Consider the following 17,099-nt stretch of genomic DNA (forward strand, 5'->3'; position numbering starts at 1 on the left):
GCACGGAGAAAAAAAAAGAAAGAGATAAATACATGGGATATTGGGTATAAATTTATGGTACTTGTAAAAGTTAGCTTTTTTCAGTTTTATTCTCTCAATGATGATCACGCTATAACAACGCCTCTCCTGATTTGATTCTAAGTAACAGCGCCAGCGTAAATTCACACCCAATCCGACGCTGTTCGTATTCAAATAATAATGCATTAGTATGATGATGTTTTCTGATTGGTACTATTCAGGTCAAAAATGATTTCTTCAAAATATCATATATACCTACATCTGTGTTTTTTTTGACATAATACACCATAAGGTGCATACTAATTCTGCATGAGCAGGAACACTCAATAAAACTGAATTAAAAAAAATAAAGTGACAGTGAGATACAAAGAAGGCAGATTCACCAGCTTTTGTGTGTCAGCTTTATCCCTCCAGATCAGGGAATGTCCAATTCAATTGCCTCAAAACACGACTCACATCTACAGTTATTCCCAGTTTCAAATAAAAACTAACAGCATCAGATCCCTGGGTGGTGGGCGCGGTAGTATGTATTGTGATCGTGAGTGAGAGAATAAAAGTGAAAAAAAAAGATAACTTTTACAAGTACAGTACTATAAATGTACATTACTGAATACAATAAAGCAGTCCGACTAGAGAAGCAGTCCTATTTTTCTAAAATTATAAATGAAAACGCAGGAAATTCAAGAGTTTTATTTTCTACTATAGATCATCTAAATCCAACTCAATCAGCGGATTGTCTCCTGAATACTTAAAGCAAAACATGTGAAGCTGTTGCAGCAATCTTTAACTACAAAATAAATAATATTAGATGTAATACGTAAATATAAGATTAGACGTAATCCCACAAAGACCTATACTGTTGACCCTTATCGAGTTCACTATAGTGAATTAAATTCCTTCATTAAAATAGACTTACCTGAACTTCTTAGAATAATTACTCAATTAAAACCTTCCACTTGTACCCTTGACCCAGTCCCAACATGCTTTTGTAAAGAAGTTTCTGATGTGCTCATTGATAGTGTACTTGACATAGTTAACTCCTCATTAGATACCGGGGTCTTCCCAGATTCTCTAAAGAAAGTAGTTAAACCACTGCTCAAGAAAAGTTATCTTGATGCATCTGCCTTTAACAACTTTAGACATATTTCTAACCTGCCTTTTTTAAGTAAAATTTGAGAAAAAGCAGTTTTTAACCAGTTAAATAATTGCTTGAATAATATTCTTGATACGTTTCAGTCAGGTTTTAGATCAAATCACAGCACAGAAACTGCACTGATTAAAGTAGTTAATGACCTGCGATTTAATGCTGATGCAGGCAATATATTCGTTTTTGTTCTTTTAGTCTTGAGTGCATCATTCAACACCACAGACAACAGCAGACCTATTAATTGTCTTAGCCAATGGGTTGGTTTCTCCAGTAATGCTTTAAATTGGTTTCAGTCTTATTTAACACACAGGATTTTTTTTTTTTAGATTCCATGATATTTTATATTTTGTATTACAAAGACCTATTCTGGGCCCACTATTATTTTCAATTTACATGCTCCCTTTAGGCCAGATTATTTCAAAACACAAGTTTTGCAGACAATGCACAGATTTACTCATTTATAGTACCTGATGACCCTGCCTCTCTGTGTCCTTTGATCCTGTATTTGTTTGTCTTGTACTACTGAATGAATGAGTACTAATTTTCTCAAGCTAAATAAGGAAAAAACAGAAATTTAGTTGTTGGCAAAAATGGAAACAGTAATGATCTCAGAAATAAACTTAACCCCTTGGCACTCAGAGTTAAGGTGGAAGTTTAGAACTTAGGTGTGATCAAGGACTATGATCTAAACTGGAATCAAAAGAAAATCTGAATGCATCTCACTGGTTTTAGCATCATTAAACTGGTTACCTGTGTCCTTTTGAACAGATTTTAAAATACTGCAAATGGTATATAAAGCTCTGAATAATCTTGCTCAATTGTATATTTTTGAATGCCTGTCCCCTTACATACAACAGCTGTAAACTCAAATCATCTAACACTGGTTTGCTTATTATACCGAGAGCTAAGCATGAAAGAAGTGCTGAGGCAGCCTTTCACTCTTATGCACCAAAAATTTTGAATTAAATGTTTCTTTTCCAGTTTCTCTGCGGTGGCATTTTATGCCACCACCATCTGATCACCATACTATGCAGCCACGTGATGATGGAATGAAAGTAGATATTCTGTCAATGAGACCAACTGCATTGAATTGTCTAATATGAAGATTTAAAATAACAAGACTGACTTTAGCACCTTTATGTTACGTAAAATGTCCAGTGGGGGCTGAGCAGTCTTCTGGGCTGGAACCCCTCCAGATTTTTTTTTCTTCCAGCATCTTGCTCCTGGAGTATCTTCTTTTTTGTCTGACCATAGGATTGGACTTACCGTAGATCCCGTTATATAAGCCGAGAATTTCGTCCTAGATTTTTGGCTTGGAGTTTGGGGGTCGGTTTATACAACGAGTATCGCTTCAGATTCAAGATTTCCAGCGCAATGCTGGTTTTGCCGATGAATACGGAAGTAAATAATGACAAAACCACAGAGCCATCTTTCAGATGAAGAAGTAACTTTGCATGCCGGTACTTTCAATTAAATAAAGAATTTATTCAAAAAAGTGTTTTAGTTGTTGATTTTATTAATAAAATTTATAATAAATTATCGGGAAGTTTAAAATGAAATTTTTGTTTTGATTTACTTATCATTATCTTGCTACTAAACGGATGCCGTCACTTGTATCCGCTTGCGCGATTGTAAACAAAAAATCGAGAGCGTTAGTAGTGTCAGTCGGAGCCCAGATACATGTGTTTGTGGATGTAATTTCCGTCATTGCAGTGATTTACCTATATATATAATTCATTAAGACCATGCAAGCAAGACACATAATTGCTAAGGAAGGAAGAGAAGGTAAAAGTAAGCGATCGCAACAAAGACGGACATTGTGTGGAAATATCTCCTCCCTTCCTGCAGCCCAAAGATGTCAAATTAAATGGCAAGTACAGTATGAAATTGTTTCTAGAATAGAATGCCTTTTATTGTCACTATACGCATCTACAATGAGATTAAAAGCAGCTCCTTCAGTGCAGAAAAAAGTTCTGTATAGGGCTTGTATGGTTGTTTTTCAGCTTTAGCATAACGCCGGATCTGCGGCCCCGCTTCTGCTTTCTTTCCCTCCTCCGTCCGTGTCGTCTCCTAGACCCGACAACAATTCACGGAGAGCCCGCTGCTCTCACTATGTTGTCTGGGATGTTGTGCGTGTGATGAAAAACACTCGAAACAGATGTCTGGCTCTGGACACCGATGTCTATAAGGTTCTGAATGGTGTAGCGGATGTTCGCCGAACTGATCGTGCACAAACAAGGACAAAAAAAAAGTCCAAAAACAACAAAAAGTGCACTGAAAAGGAGAGCCCTGAGCAGCTGCGACCATGCGTGCGCATGCTCCTAGCTTAATCAAGTAGGCTAGGCACTTTTATAACTTTTGGTTAGTACATTAGAAAAATTCTTGGTGTTTTGGTAAATTATGCACATTATATTATATATCAAAATGCCGGCAGTCTCAAATTCTCGCCGATAAACATTATAAATATACCCAAAGAGACACTTTTAAGGAAATTTAGAAAATTTTGCTTGGAGAAGGGGGTCGGCTTAAAAACCGGTCATCGGCAAATACATGTAATTTAGTAGGTAGAGAAGGGGTTCAGCTAATATACCGGGTCGGCCTGTATTCCGGGATCTACGGTATCTTAATGGACTTAAAAAAAAGTATCTTTAAATTAGGATTCTACTACTTGTATATCTGTTTTATGTAAGTACATACTGATTCTTTATAAATTATTTTTTACTACAGTATATTAATTTAGTTATAACTATTTCTAACTTGTTGATTTTTCTCTTGTAAATGTTCTTTTATATTGTGTAAAGCACTTTGAGCTACATTCCTTGTATGAAAATGTGCTACAGAAACAATAATCTGCTGGAAGCTCACAGCAAAGAATTTGTGTTTTATTTGCTTAATATCAGAGAAATGGTTTAATGGTTAGACAAGAGTAATTTGGAATTTCTAAGTCTATATGTAAAGCACAAAGCATGCACAAGGTGTCATTAATTTATGAAGTTTACTATTATTCATTGGGACTGCAAAGCATGACAAGAGTTAAAGGAAAATGGGGAATACAGAGTACATCTAAACTTTCAAGAAAATTTGCTTCAGTAAGCTAAAGACCCAAGACTTAACTACTTCTCTTTCAGCAAGAACATTTAAAACTACGTTATGTTGGTTCAAAAAAAAAAAAGATACCATGCCTGTTTTGAATATGACTTAGAATCTGCTGAAAGACTTGAAAATGTATGTCCATCCTCAACAAAGTCTAAGTGTATAGTTTGTATTGTTTCTTTGCATTTACTGTATAGTGTTTTCTCACTACTCAAAGCGCTCAGCAATTGCAGGTTAAGGGCCTTGCTTAAGGGCCCAACAGAGCAGAGTCCCTTTTGGCATTTACAGGATTCGAAATGGAAACCTTCCGATTGCCAGTGTAGATCCGTAGCCGCAGAGCACTATGGTTCTTGTCATATTCTATGGCAGGTTTTGTGGCAACTCAAAACTAGGGGTTGTGGGTGTCTGTGGGTGTTAATGTGCCCTGGGCAACAACAGGCGCCTCACTCAGAGTTGTTTCCTATCTTACACTCAATACTCTTGGGCTATGTGGGTAGCTGTGTGCATATGCCCTGCCTGGGTTAGTATCCCTTCCAGGGTTGTTTACATTCTTTTGCTCTATGCTGTCAGAATAGGTTCTGACCACATTAATTATAACTGAAAATGGATGGAAGTATGACTTTTTAAGAAAGAAGGCTAAACAATCTACTTCAAATATAATCCTCAACTATATAAAGTGAGCTTAAGAAGTAAATAAAAACAATAAAAACAACTACAATTGTGAGGAAAGGATCACCTGTACAAAGAATTAAGATCCAAAATATACTTGCCCATTACTGTATAACCTTAATACTGCCATAGATAAAAGCTGAAATTAATTGAAGTCTGCAGTGCAATTTGATATGGGAATGTAAATGGGGACTGTGTGAAACAGCAGAAAACAGATAATTGGTTTTATATCATTTCTTCCTAATGACTCCCACCTAATTAAACAAATAGCCCACTCCCATTCAGCTACTAGCCATATATCAACAACAAAAGAATATGGAAATTAGCAAACAAATAATTGCCAGTAATAAAACTATTTGCAATTGTAGAAGAACCATTTCTTCGTTTGACAGAAGATTTTTAATCTTTGTTTATTTGTTTTTTGGGGAAATTATTTTCAGCTCAGAGGAAATTCAACCTAAATATAAACAAAATCTACATTATAATTTCAGATCGCTGCTACATAATTTTAGGATATTAAAGGATAGAGGTGCCTAACAAGCCTATGTTTCATTCAACTTCAGATAATTCTTTTAATGAAAACATGCAATAAATCTTTTCAGATGCATTTATTACTTTTTTTGAAGACTATACAGACAGATGGTAGCATTCTTGCTTCAGGTTAAGATAATTTGAGTTAAAGATATGCTTGGATAAACATCTTAATAAGCTTTTCATGAGTTTTTAATGAAGTGAAAATATTTTTTTTTTTGTTAACAAACATGATTTTCATGCCTCAACAAAATTTCCTAATACTTTAAATCAGTTCAGTCCTCCTGTGGCTGCATGTTTTCATTTCAACCAACTTCTGCTTTTAAATTGACTCCTACCTCCCAGTTTCTATATTTCGTGGCAGTATGAAAATTACAAAACTGGATTCCTTAACGTTTTAAATGAAAATGTACCAAGTATTTCTGTATATTACATAAAGATTACAAAATGATATGATCTTCGTTTTTAATATTTTTATTATTATTATGACTTTCGCTCCCCTTTTTCAGGAATTCTGGTTTTTTAACCAGTTATTTATTAATAAAGATGTTCGTGAGAATTATACTGATAGAGATACAGTACAGCCTTCCTGCATCCAGTGTTGTTTGCCCTTGTGTCTGCTTTGCTTTTCATTAATTATCATTATCAAGATACAGTTAAAGGAGAATAAAAGTGGCAAATGATAGCTAAGTACAATGGCAAGAAACATGTTTTTAAAAATTATTATAAATGTAAATCTAACAATACTGCTTTTTTCTTACAAAATCTGAATAACAGAAAGCAATAAATAAAAGACCAGCTGCATAAACAATAAGACTAATTAGAGGTAAAATGACTTGCCAATTGTAAAACTGCTTGGATAAGGAAAACCCAGGACTGAACTTGGCCACTACTGCTCTAGATATCAATTCTAAAATACTGATCAAGAGTATGGATAAAGGTATTGTGTTTTTTGTATTACCAAAACCCAAACTCATCTTTGTATTAACAAGAGTGGACACAATATAACAGCATGTAAATGTACTTAACATGTTCAGGCAAGCTCATTCCTTACAGCTTATTTACAAAAGTTAAGCAGGTTTCATTTAGAAATTCTATGCGTAACGGTCATAACGGTCGACAACGTCTGCCATGTTCAACATTCTTATTTATGGCCCCATCTTCACGGAATTTAGCAGGCGGTTTCCCTGAACTAACCGAAACCAATATTCTTATTTCGGTGGTATGACGCCACTGTTGGCTGCCATATTGAACTTTCCAACGGTCTTTGTTACCTATGGGCCCATCTTCAAGAAATCTGGTACGCGGGTTCCCAACGTTAACCGAATCCTACTTACGTACATATATACGTCCATAGCCTGCAGCTCGGTCATCGTGTGAGGCGCCATTGGGTCCCCGATCTCCACGCCTCCCATGTTGTTGGTTGCCTGCCTATATAAGGCTGTCCGTTACTCCGGTCTCTTCATTCCTTTCCTTGCTTCCTCACGGCATTCACGTCTCCCTACTGATAACTGCAGCCTTTTTATTTAATCCACGGCTTCTCCGCTGTTTTATTGTTAGTTTATTACGATTATAGTTATTGTATAGGTATTTTAGACTTAGTTTACATTGTTCAGGTACTCATTTCCTTTATCGTTCCAACCATACCCCCATTAACATGTCTATCGAGGTGATTACCATCGATCAAAGAACTGTCACTTACCGAGCGGTTTCCATACCCGGAGATGGCACCTACCTTTTCCATTCTTTTTGTAATATTACACGGCCATATCAGGCTCAGTCTTGATATCCAGAGGAACATTGTGTCTTATGTATTGAATGACTGGGACAGGTTCAAGGTGTGGACTGATGACAGTACAGGAGATAATTATACTACACAGGAGCAGTATAAAAGTGAAATGCTTAAGTAGTTCACCTATGGTTCTGCATGTGAGTTGATGGCTGCCGCTGAATTGTTCAGTTGTCGCATTCAAGTGTACCAAAATGGCCAAATATTTTACACCTTTCGACAACCGCCAATGCCTCTTAAACATCTTAGATTCACAGGTGACGATTTGAGTAGTGGACAATTTGATGTTTATGAATGTTTGAATGTTTAAACTCTCAAAAGCTGGATGCGAAGTTATTGATGAAACCGGTTGTATGCTTACAATGCTTGACAGATGCTGAATGTCACTTCAACACAATAAGTCCTGCAAATACTAACGTAATTGAAACAAACCATGAAACTCAAACCAATTATGACAGCAGCAATCCAAGCTGTGAGATTTGAGGAAAGATTGCATTTCACATGGCCAACTGTACGTTGCATACTCAAGAGTAAGCTCAGTGCACAGCTTGGTCATATTACAACCGGAGGGCCGAACTGACAACGTGGCATACAAAGAGATCCTTAACAAATAATTATTGGTATATTTTCCTCAGTTTAAAAAGGTTTACTTTTCTTCGTAATAAAAATTTTAAGGCAGTACTTCGCCGCTGCGAAGCACAGGTATTTTGCTAGTGCTTAATAAATCTAGCTCAAAAGCCATATAGAAACTCCAAAAACAGGATTTTATAAATAAAACATAATTCAATTATGAATAATACACTATTTCTGTTTTATTTAACCAAGCCAGATATTTAGACATGCAAGTTTCATCACAATTCCAGAGGACAAAGCTGCTCACTTTTTCTACACAATATGCCCAATGAGTGAAAACAACATCCAAGTACTTGCGAGCAAGGTAAGCTAGCTCGATGTATACCCCAGCATGTTTGGACCACCACTTTCAGGGGCAATCCTCCACGCTGATGACAGACTCTGCTTTGTAGAGAGCTAGATATTTTTGAGTACAGTTTTCCTCCTCTTCAGATTCCAGTTCTGAAGCAACTAATAGAGATTCTTTTTTATGTGGGAGTTCAGATGTTGCAGTTTGCGCTGGCTGCTGTATTTCTTCTTTGACGATGCCAGCAATCAATGATCCTACCATAGCTCTGTCTAGGCACTTACGGTCCTTAAACCTTGTGTCAAGTGATGTGGAAATTTAAAGTCCTGCTCTGTTTGTTTTCTCCTTGAGTTTCTCCATGTGAAATGTTCAGTGGGGCGAACTAGCCCCTACAACTCCACAGCTAATGCTCTTTAATGGGGCACTAGCTCACACTACTTCTTCGTCCAGGTGGCCAGCTCATCGCTCCCAAGCCTGCCTTTCACGTCTTTTATCTTTTTTTCTAATTATCTTTGATTCTACCTTCTTTTTTTGTGCTGACCCATATATATACACTCCCATCTCCGTAGACCTTAATCACACACCTCAGGAAGCCAATGAAGCAATTGAGAACGATTGCATCCGCACGTGCAGGTGCAACTCGCTCCAACTACCTCATTAACTCCCCGCAGTTGTGCAATTGTACCCACGGAGAGTGACACGGCTTTATGGATTTGAAACTTCAATTTTTTTTTTTGAAGTCGCGGACCCACTACACCACAAATTGAATATACAATATTATACTGTCAGTGTACAGTATATCTTGTCACTGTAAGTAGTTTGCACTGTTCACACATACATGTTACCTACTGTAGGTACTGGCTTCAAAAGCTTTGCTGTGAAAAACTGAGATTTGGAACTTTGTGTTATTTCTGCATCTTTATTTTTTAAAGATGTTATTTATTTTTTCTCATTTTTTTATTTTATTATTTGGAAATAGCAGAATTTGCACATTATTTTATATTTTGTCTGTCTTATTACAATATTTCTAAAAAAATAAATAATTTATTATTTACATAATGTTTATAAACAGTTACTCAGTACTTGAGTAGTCTTCACCAAATACTTTTTTACTCTTACTTAAGTAATTTTTTGGACGACTACTTTTTACTTCTACTTGAGTAATATTATATTGAAATAACACTACTCTTATTGAGTACAATTTTTGGCTACTCTACCCACCTCTGCTGACAGTATGACAGTATGAGAGGTATTTTCTGTAAAAAAAGGAAATCAAAATTAAATTATATACAATCTCTATATTGCAATTTCATTTTCAAAGTCTACACGCGAGAATAATGCAAACATTTAAATTAAAATACAATATCTCCATTTGCAATTTCATTTTCAAAATCTCCACGCAAGATTGCTGCAGAAATTAAAATGAAACAATCCCATTTGCAATTTCATTTTCAGCCTGAACTGCAATGATTCCAAAATGAAGCTGCAAAAATGAAAAGTATAATGCATTTAAACACTGGCGCTATGTGCTGCTCACTAAATTTTCATTGCACACTTTGCACCTTCATTTTCTAGTTCTCAGCATGCAAATAGCGAGATTCAATTGGAGGGGCTTGTCGATTTCCCCAATTTTTTGTCCATCGTAGCTGTAACGCCAATCATTCGATAGAATACTTCTCATTTTTTGACTGTGTTTAATTCACATGATTGTTCATCTTTTCACCCCCAAACTGCGAGTTTCACAGCAAAGATGTCTCACAAAATCTGAAGACCACGCATAATTGTAGTTCTAAAGAAATTAATGTACAATTTAATTACATTATTTAACTTCACAGAAATTAGTCTTTATTACATCATAGTTTACATTTATTTACATTAAAGTGGAAACGGGACACTTTGTATTTTTGTAGTTACAGTAATCCCTCCTCGATCACGGGGGTTGCATTCCAGACCCCCCCGCGATAGGTGAAAATCCGCGAAGTAGAAACCATATGTTTGTATGGTTATTTTTATATATTTTAAGCCTTATAAACTCTCCCACCCCTTAACATTATTAGAGCCCTCTAGACATGAAATAACACCCTTTAGTCAAACGTTTAAACTGTGCTCCATTACAAGACAGAGATGACAGTTCTTTCTCACAATTAAAAGAATACAAAAATATCTTATCTTCAAAGGAGCGCCGGTCATGAGCAGAGAATGTCAGAGAGAGCGCTCGCTAAGAAAAGCAAACAGTCAAAAAATCAATACGTGCTTCTAAGTATACAGAAGCACCGCGATAAAGCGGCATTTTGTAGAAGAGCGTCCGTGTCCTCTGTGTAAACAGCCCCTGCTCACACCCTCCGGCCAGGCAGAGAGAGTGAGAAAGATAGAGAGAAGCAAACAATCAAGCACCGCGCGGGAAGCATATCTTATATCATTGAGGTGTTTTAGTTAATATGTAATACATGCTCTGATTGGGTAGCTTCCAAGCCATCCGCCAATAGCGTCCCTTGTATGAAATCAACTGGGCAAACAAACTGAGGAAGCATGTACCATAAATTAAAAGACCCATTGTCCGCAGAAAGCGGTGAACCAGCGAAAAATTCGTGATATATATTTAGATGTGCTTACATTTAAAATCCGCGATAGAGTGAAGCCGCGAAAGTCGAATCGCGATATAGCGAGGGATTACTGTATTATATTGTACTGTCGGTGCCGAGCACTGTAATGACTCTTTGGCAGAGGTGCTGGAGAGCCTCGAGGCTCAGATCTGTAATCTGGTGTGCCATTTGCAGCAGCAGTACAGGGAATGAGACAGCTGAGGACTGACACCTGGGCAGTACAGTTTCGCTGTGAAGCTTACAGTATGGGGTGAAAAGATCAAAATCACATGAATTAAACATAGCCGAAGTGTGAAGTATTCTATCGATTAAAGTGGCTCTACTATGAAGGACAAAGAATAATGGGAAATCGAGGTACAATGCTCCGCACATTGACCCATGCTATTTGCATGCTGAGAACTTGGAAATGCATTTTACTTTTAATTTTTGCATCATCATTGTGGTTCAGGCTGAAAATGAAATCGCAAATGGGGTGATTTGATTTTAACTTAGTTTTTGCAGAATTTTTGCATGTAGACTTTGAAAATTAAATTGCAAATTGAGGTATTTCATTTTAGTTTTGGCAGCATTTTTGCAGGCAGACTTTGAAAACGAATTTACAATAGACAGATTGCATTTTTATTTCATAATTTTAATTTTCATTTACGTTTTGAGGAAAATACCTCCCATATGAAAGGAAAACTTACAGATGAAATAAGAGACTCCAACACTCCCACTCTGTATCTATAATGATCGATGGAAAACACAATAAGTATTTCAGTGATCAAGTGCAAGATTGCTAAAAGATGAAAAAGTTGTAAACAAATTTGTTGTATAGTAACCTGCTCAGCATAGTCATGCAAATTGTTTAATTAAATTTCTCAGGTTATTGTAAAGCAGTGATTCCTGAGGGCTTCGACAAAACATCTTCGTCAGATAAAACACTATGTTTCCTTTGGAGAAAAATAAAATGTCATATTTTAGTTATATCAAAAATTGTTTTATTTAATACGATTATTAATTGTTTGCACTACAAAAAGTATTGTTCCATTAGCCATTTAAGGATACAAAGAGAAGCAAGACAAAATGTTTAAATCTTTCTTGAAGGGGCTCGAACTGCCTCAAAAACTTACATATTGTAATCTACTCAGCCAATAAAGGTGTCATTTTGATTCATTAAAAACTGAAGAACCTTTCTGCTCAGCTTATCTGCATGCTAATGAATTGTTCTTTGTGCTACTGAAATTTTTACCCTGCTAGCATAGTGCTGCCACTTAAAAAGGTAAGAATGCAGCCCTGCTTTGTCTCATGTGAAAGTAGTGTCAAACTCTACATTAGCATGCATTATCACTGAGTTGTCCATCAGAAATGATAATGCCTCAGAAAGTATTGAGCCACATCTTTGGTAACAGCCAGAAATTGGGGGTTTGTTGGGCAGGGGTGTCTTACCTGTAGGGCTCGAGCAATGCCTCCAGCATCTCAAGTTTCTCCAGCTCAGCATCTGTTGGCATGGCCATATTGGTTTTAAGTAGGGCAAGTCCATCTCTCAGTGTTTGTTCATTTATTTGCACACACTTCGCCAAATCCAGAGTGGAGTTTCATATAGCCTGCAGGTCTTGTACGAGTGTCTCAACCTTCAGCCCACGTGCGACTTGCAGTTTCTCAAGTTCTGCCTCAACACCTTTCAACATTTAGAAAGTGCACTGTCAAATGCATTATAATGCACAGACACTGTGACAGAAAGTTGAATGCTGTACGCAATGCATAGCAAGTGTTCAAAGACAACTGTCACACTGTTGAAATGATATTGGGTGTACTATCCGTTCTGAGAGTACTTACTTTATTCTCATTGTTATTTATTCCCACTGATTGCTACATCCATAAAATGTTTGGCACATGTTTCAGCACGATGTCTCTCTGAAGTTTTCATGACTGTCAAAGCATATGAATGAAGTTTCCACTGTTCATTAATATAATGGGCTATAACCCCAAGGTAGCTATGATTTCTAAGTGATGTCCAGTAGTCACCAGTAAGCACAACCATCTCCGTGAACTCCTCAGCTAGTTTTGCCCGCTGTGTTTCAAACAGTTCATGTATCCTAGTTACCACTGTGGTTCTGAGGGCAACTTGTAAGTTGGATCATTGGACACAATCCAAATTACATCTCACAGACATATGTAAATCATGCTGTGGCTATCCATATAGAAATTCCTACCATTAATTTGCTGGAGGTTAATGTGTCCATTGGTTTCCGCCAAACACTGTAGAGTGTGGTCTGTCACATATTACCTAGGCTAATGCAGTTAGTGTAAAATGAATACTTGGGTTGTATGTGATATTGTAGGCTGGTTGTACTCCGCTGATAACTACACTGAGCTTGACAGTAACTATACACAACCTTAATTTTATCGAGAGATCTATCAAGCAAACTTTTGAAACTGAACTTCTAATTTAAGGGACCATTTTTCATCATTCAATAATTAAGAATATGGAGTATCTTCTAAGACAAATAACTTGAAGGCTAAAGTGGCACGAACTCAATTTGCAGGTTAAATTACGGCAAATCCATAGGGTCAAAAAGAACCTGCATTAACTTTGACAACTCATATACAGTGCATCCGGAAAGTATTCACAGCGCATCACTTTTTCCACATTTTGTTATGTTGCAGCCTTATTCCAAAATGGATTAAATTCATTTTTTTCCTCAGAATTCTACACACAACACCCCATAATGACAACGTGAAAAATGTTTACTTGAGATTTTGGCAAATTTATTAAAAATAAAAAAATTGAGAAATCACATGTACATAAGTATACACAGCCTTTGCCATGAAGCTCAAAATTGAGCTCAGATGCATCCTGTTTCCCATGGTCATCCTTGAGATGTTTCTGCAGCTTAATTGGAGTCCACCTGGACTCCAATTGGTAAATTCAGTTGATTGGACATGATTTGGAAAGGCACACACTTGTCTATATAAGGTCCCACTGTTGACAGTTCATGTCAGAGCACAAACCAAGCATGAAGTCAAAGGAATTGTCTGTAGACCTCCGAGACAGGATTGTCTTGAGGCACAAATCTGGGGAAGGTTACAGAAAAATTTCTGCTGCTTTGAAGGTGCCAATGAGCACAGTGGCCTCCATCATCCGTAAGTGGAAGAAGTTCAAAACCACCAGGACTCTTCCTAGAGCTGGCTGGCCATCTAAACTGAGCGATCGGGGGAGAAGCGCCTTAGTTAGGGAAGTGACCAAGAACCCGATGGTCACTCTGTCAGAGCTGCAGAGGTCCTCTGTGGAGAGAGGAGAACCTTCCAGAAGGACAACCATATCTGCAGCAATCCACCAATCAGGTCTGTATGGTACAGTGGCCAGACAGAAACCACTTCTTAATAAAAGGCACATAGCAGCCCACCTGGAGTTTGCCAAAAGGCACCTGAAGGACTCTCAGAGCATTAGAAACAAAATTCTCTGGTCTGATGAGACAAAGATTGAACTCTATGGTGTGAATGCCACGGGTCACGTTTGGAGGAAACCAGGCACCGCTCATCACCAGGCCAATACCATCACTACAGTGAAGCATGGTGGTGGCAGCATCATGCTGTGGGGATGTTTTTCAGCAGCAGGAACTGGGAGACTAGTCAGGATAAAGGGAAAGATGACCGCAGCAATGTACAGAGACATCCTGGATGAAAACCTGCTCCGGAGCTCTCATGACCTCAGACTGGGGCGACAGTTCATCTTTCAGCAGGACAACGACCCTAAGCACACAGCCAAGATATCAAAGGAGTGGCTTCAAGACAACTCTGTGAATGTCCTTGAGTGGCCCAGCCAGAGCCCAGACTTGAATCTGATTGAACATCTCTGGAGAGATCTTAAAATGGCTGTGCACCGACACTTCCCATCCAACCTGATGGAGCTTGAGAGGTGCTGCAAAGAGGAATGGGCGAAAGTGGCCAAGGATAGGTGTGCCAAGCTTGTGGCATCATATTCAAAAAGTTTGAGGCTGTAATTGCTGCCAAAGGTGCATTGACAAAGTATTGAGCAAAGACTGTGAATACTTATGTACATGTGAATTCTCAGTTTTTTTATTTTTAATAAATTTGCAAAAGTCTCAAGTAATCTTTTTTCACGTTGTCATTATGGGGTGTTGTGTGTAGAATTCTGAGGAAAAAAATTAATTTAATCCATTTTGGAATAAGGCTGTAACATAACAAAATATGGACAAAGTGATGCGCTGTGAATACTTTCCGAATGCACTGTATATATGTGTGTGTGTGTGTGTCCAGGAGGCTGTTATGGAAGCATAACATGAGAGGAGGTGCATCTTATTGATTCCTATCCTAGACAGAATAAAAGAATAGTGGATGGACTAGGGACTAGGGAATTCTGAACAGTACATGCTTTGAACCCAGTCTGGACACTTGCAGCCATGTTGGGGACCTTGGGTGCCGCCAGGGGTTGGGGATACTGTACAACTCCCTGCTTTGGGAGTTATCCTTATGACCCGGAAGTGCATTCACTATGTAAGGCTGTGGCTCCAGAAGTAGTGATGGGTCTATCATATTAAATGCAGGGAGGGCAACAACTGTGGCAGATGTTTTTGTTAAAAAAATTTATTTCATCATAAGGGCTTTGTTTTTCTTTGAATAAACTTGTTTCAATTAAAAGTCAGATGTTATTCATTTTTTCAGTGCAAGATGAAGGTTCTTTGGCAAACAGTGATTTTTTTTTCAAACCCTTCTTACTAAGTTTTACAAGGGGTGCCAATAATAGTGGAGGGCATCCCCTCCCAGATCTGGACCAAGGCATCACTGAGCTGCTGAGAAGTCTGAGGTGCAACCTGGCGGCGTTGGATGGACCGAAACATAATGTCCCAGAAGTGTACTATTGGATTTATGCCAGGTGACCGTGAGGGACAGTCAATGGCATCAATTCCTTCATCGTCCAGAAAAAGGCCTACATACTCTTGCCACATAAGGCTAGGCATTGTCGTGAACCAGGAGGAACCCAGGACTCACTGCACCAGTATAGGGTCTGACAGTAGGTCCAAGGATTTCATCCTGATATCTAATGGCAGTCAAGGTGCCGTTTTCTAGCCTGTAGAGGTCTGTGTGTCCCACCATAGATATGTCCCCCCCAGACCATCACTGACCGACCACCAAACCAGTCATGCTGAACAATGTTACAGGCAGTATAATGTTCTCCACGGCTTCTCCAGACCTTTCACATCTGTCACATGTGCTCAGGTTGAACCTGCTGTCATCTGTGAAAAGCACAGGGCGCAAGTGGTGGACCTGCCAATTCTGGTATTCTATGGCAAATGCCAAGCAAGCTCCATAGTGCCAGGCAGTGAGCACAGGACCCACTACAGGATGTTGGGCCCTCAGGCACCCCCATGAAGTCGGTTTCTGATTATTTGGTCACAGACATTCAAACCAGTGGCTCTGGCAGTGCTCACCCTGTTGCTCCTTGCCCAAAGGAGCAGATAATAGTCTTGATGATGGGCTAAGGAACTTCTATGGCCCTGTCCAGCTCTCCAAGAGTAACTGCTTGTCTCCTGGAATCTCCTCCATGCCCTTGAGACTGTGCTGGGAGACACAGCAAACCTTCTGGCAATGGCATATATTGGTGCCATCCTGGAGAAGTTGGACTACCTGTGCAGCCTCTGTAGGGTCCAGGTATTGCCTCATGCTACCAGTAGTGACATTGACTGTAGCCAAATGCAAAACTACTTAAAAACAGTCAGAAAAGATTGGAAAAATGTGAGTGGCCTCCATCTGTTAACCCATTCCTGTTGTCCCCTCTACTGAGCTTGCTGTTAATTTCATAAACACCAAAGCAGCTGAAACTGATTAACAATCCTCTCTGTTACTTAACAGACCAGATTAATATCCCAGGAGTTTCATTGACTTGATGCTATACTTGATTAAAACGTGTTACTTTAATTTTATTGAGCAATATATATATATATATATATATATATATATATATATATATATATATATATATATATATATATATATACTAGCAAAATACCCGCGCTTCGCAGCGCAGAAGTAGCATGTTAAATAAGTTATGAAAAAGAAAAGGAAACATTTTAAAAATAACGTAATATCCCTGACCATCTCATCTTCGTTGTCAACCGTTGTAAAGATAACAGGTTTCATTCATCGAAGTGATGATCATAAATCTAAGATGTTTAACAGGCATTCCCTGTATTAAGTTGTGGATTTACCTGTGAATATTTAGCGGCAGCGTGTCTATGAACGTAATTTAAACTTAAGCTTTACACCTTGCTTTCCTATTGATATGTCTACAAAGGCTTGTTCAGTTTCAGAGGGTTGTTCCTTTCT

The 17,099-nt window shown here is 38.1% G+C and overlaps 1 protein-coding gene across 3 annotated transcripts in view; it reads right to left on the reverse strand.

The window, feature by feature from the left end:
• Window positions 1-17,099, reverse strand: part of LOC120527777 (coiled-coil domain-containing protein 149-like) — a 157,311-nt gene that overhangs the window by 68,523 nt on the left and 71,689 nt on the right. The window lies entirely within an intron of this gene.

The sequence above is a fragment of the Polypterus senegalus genome, chromosome 4 (assembly GCF_016835505.1).
Source record: "Polypterus senegalus isolate Bchr_013 chromosome 4, ASM1683550v1, whole genome shotgun sequence".
NCBI classification, from domain to species: Eukaryota; Metazoa; Chordata; class Cladistia; order Polypteriformes; family Polypteridae; genus Polypterus; species Polypterus senegalus.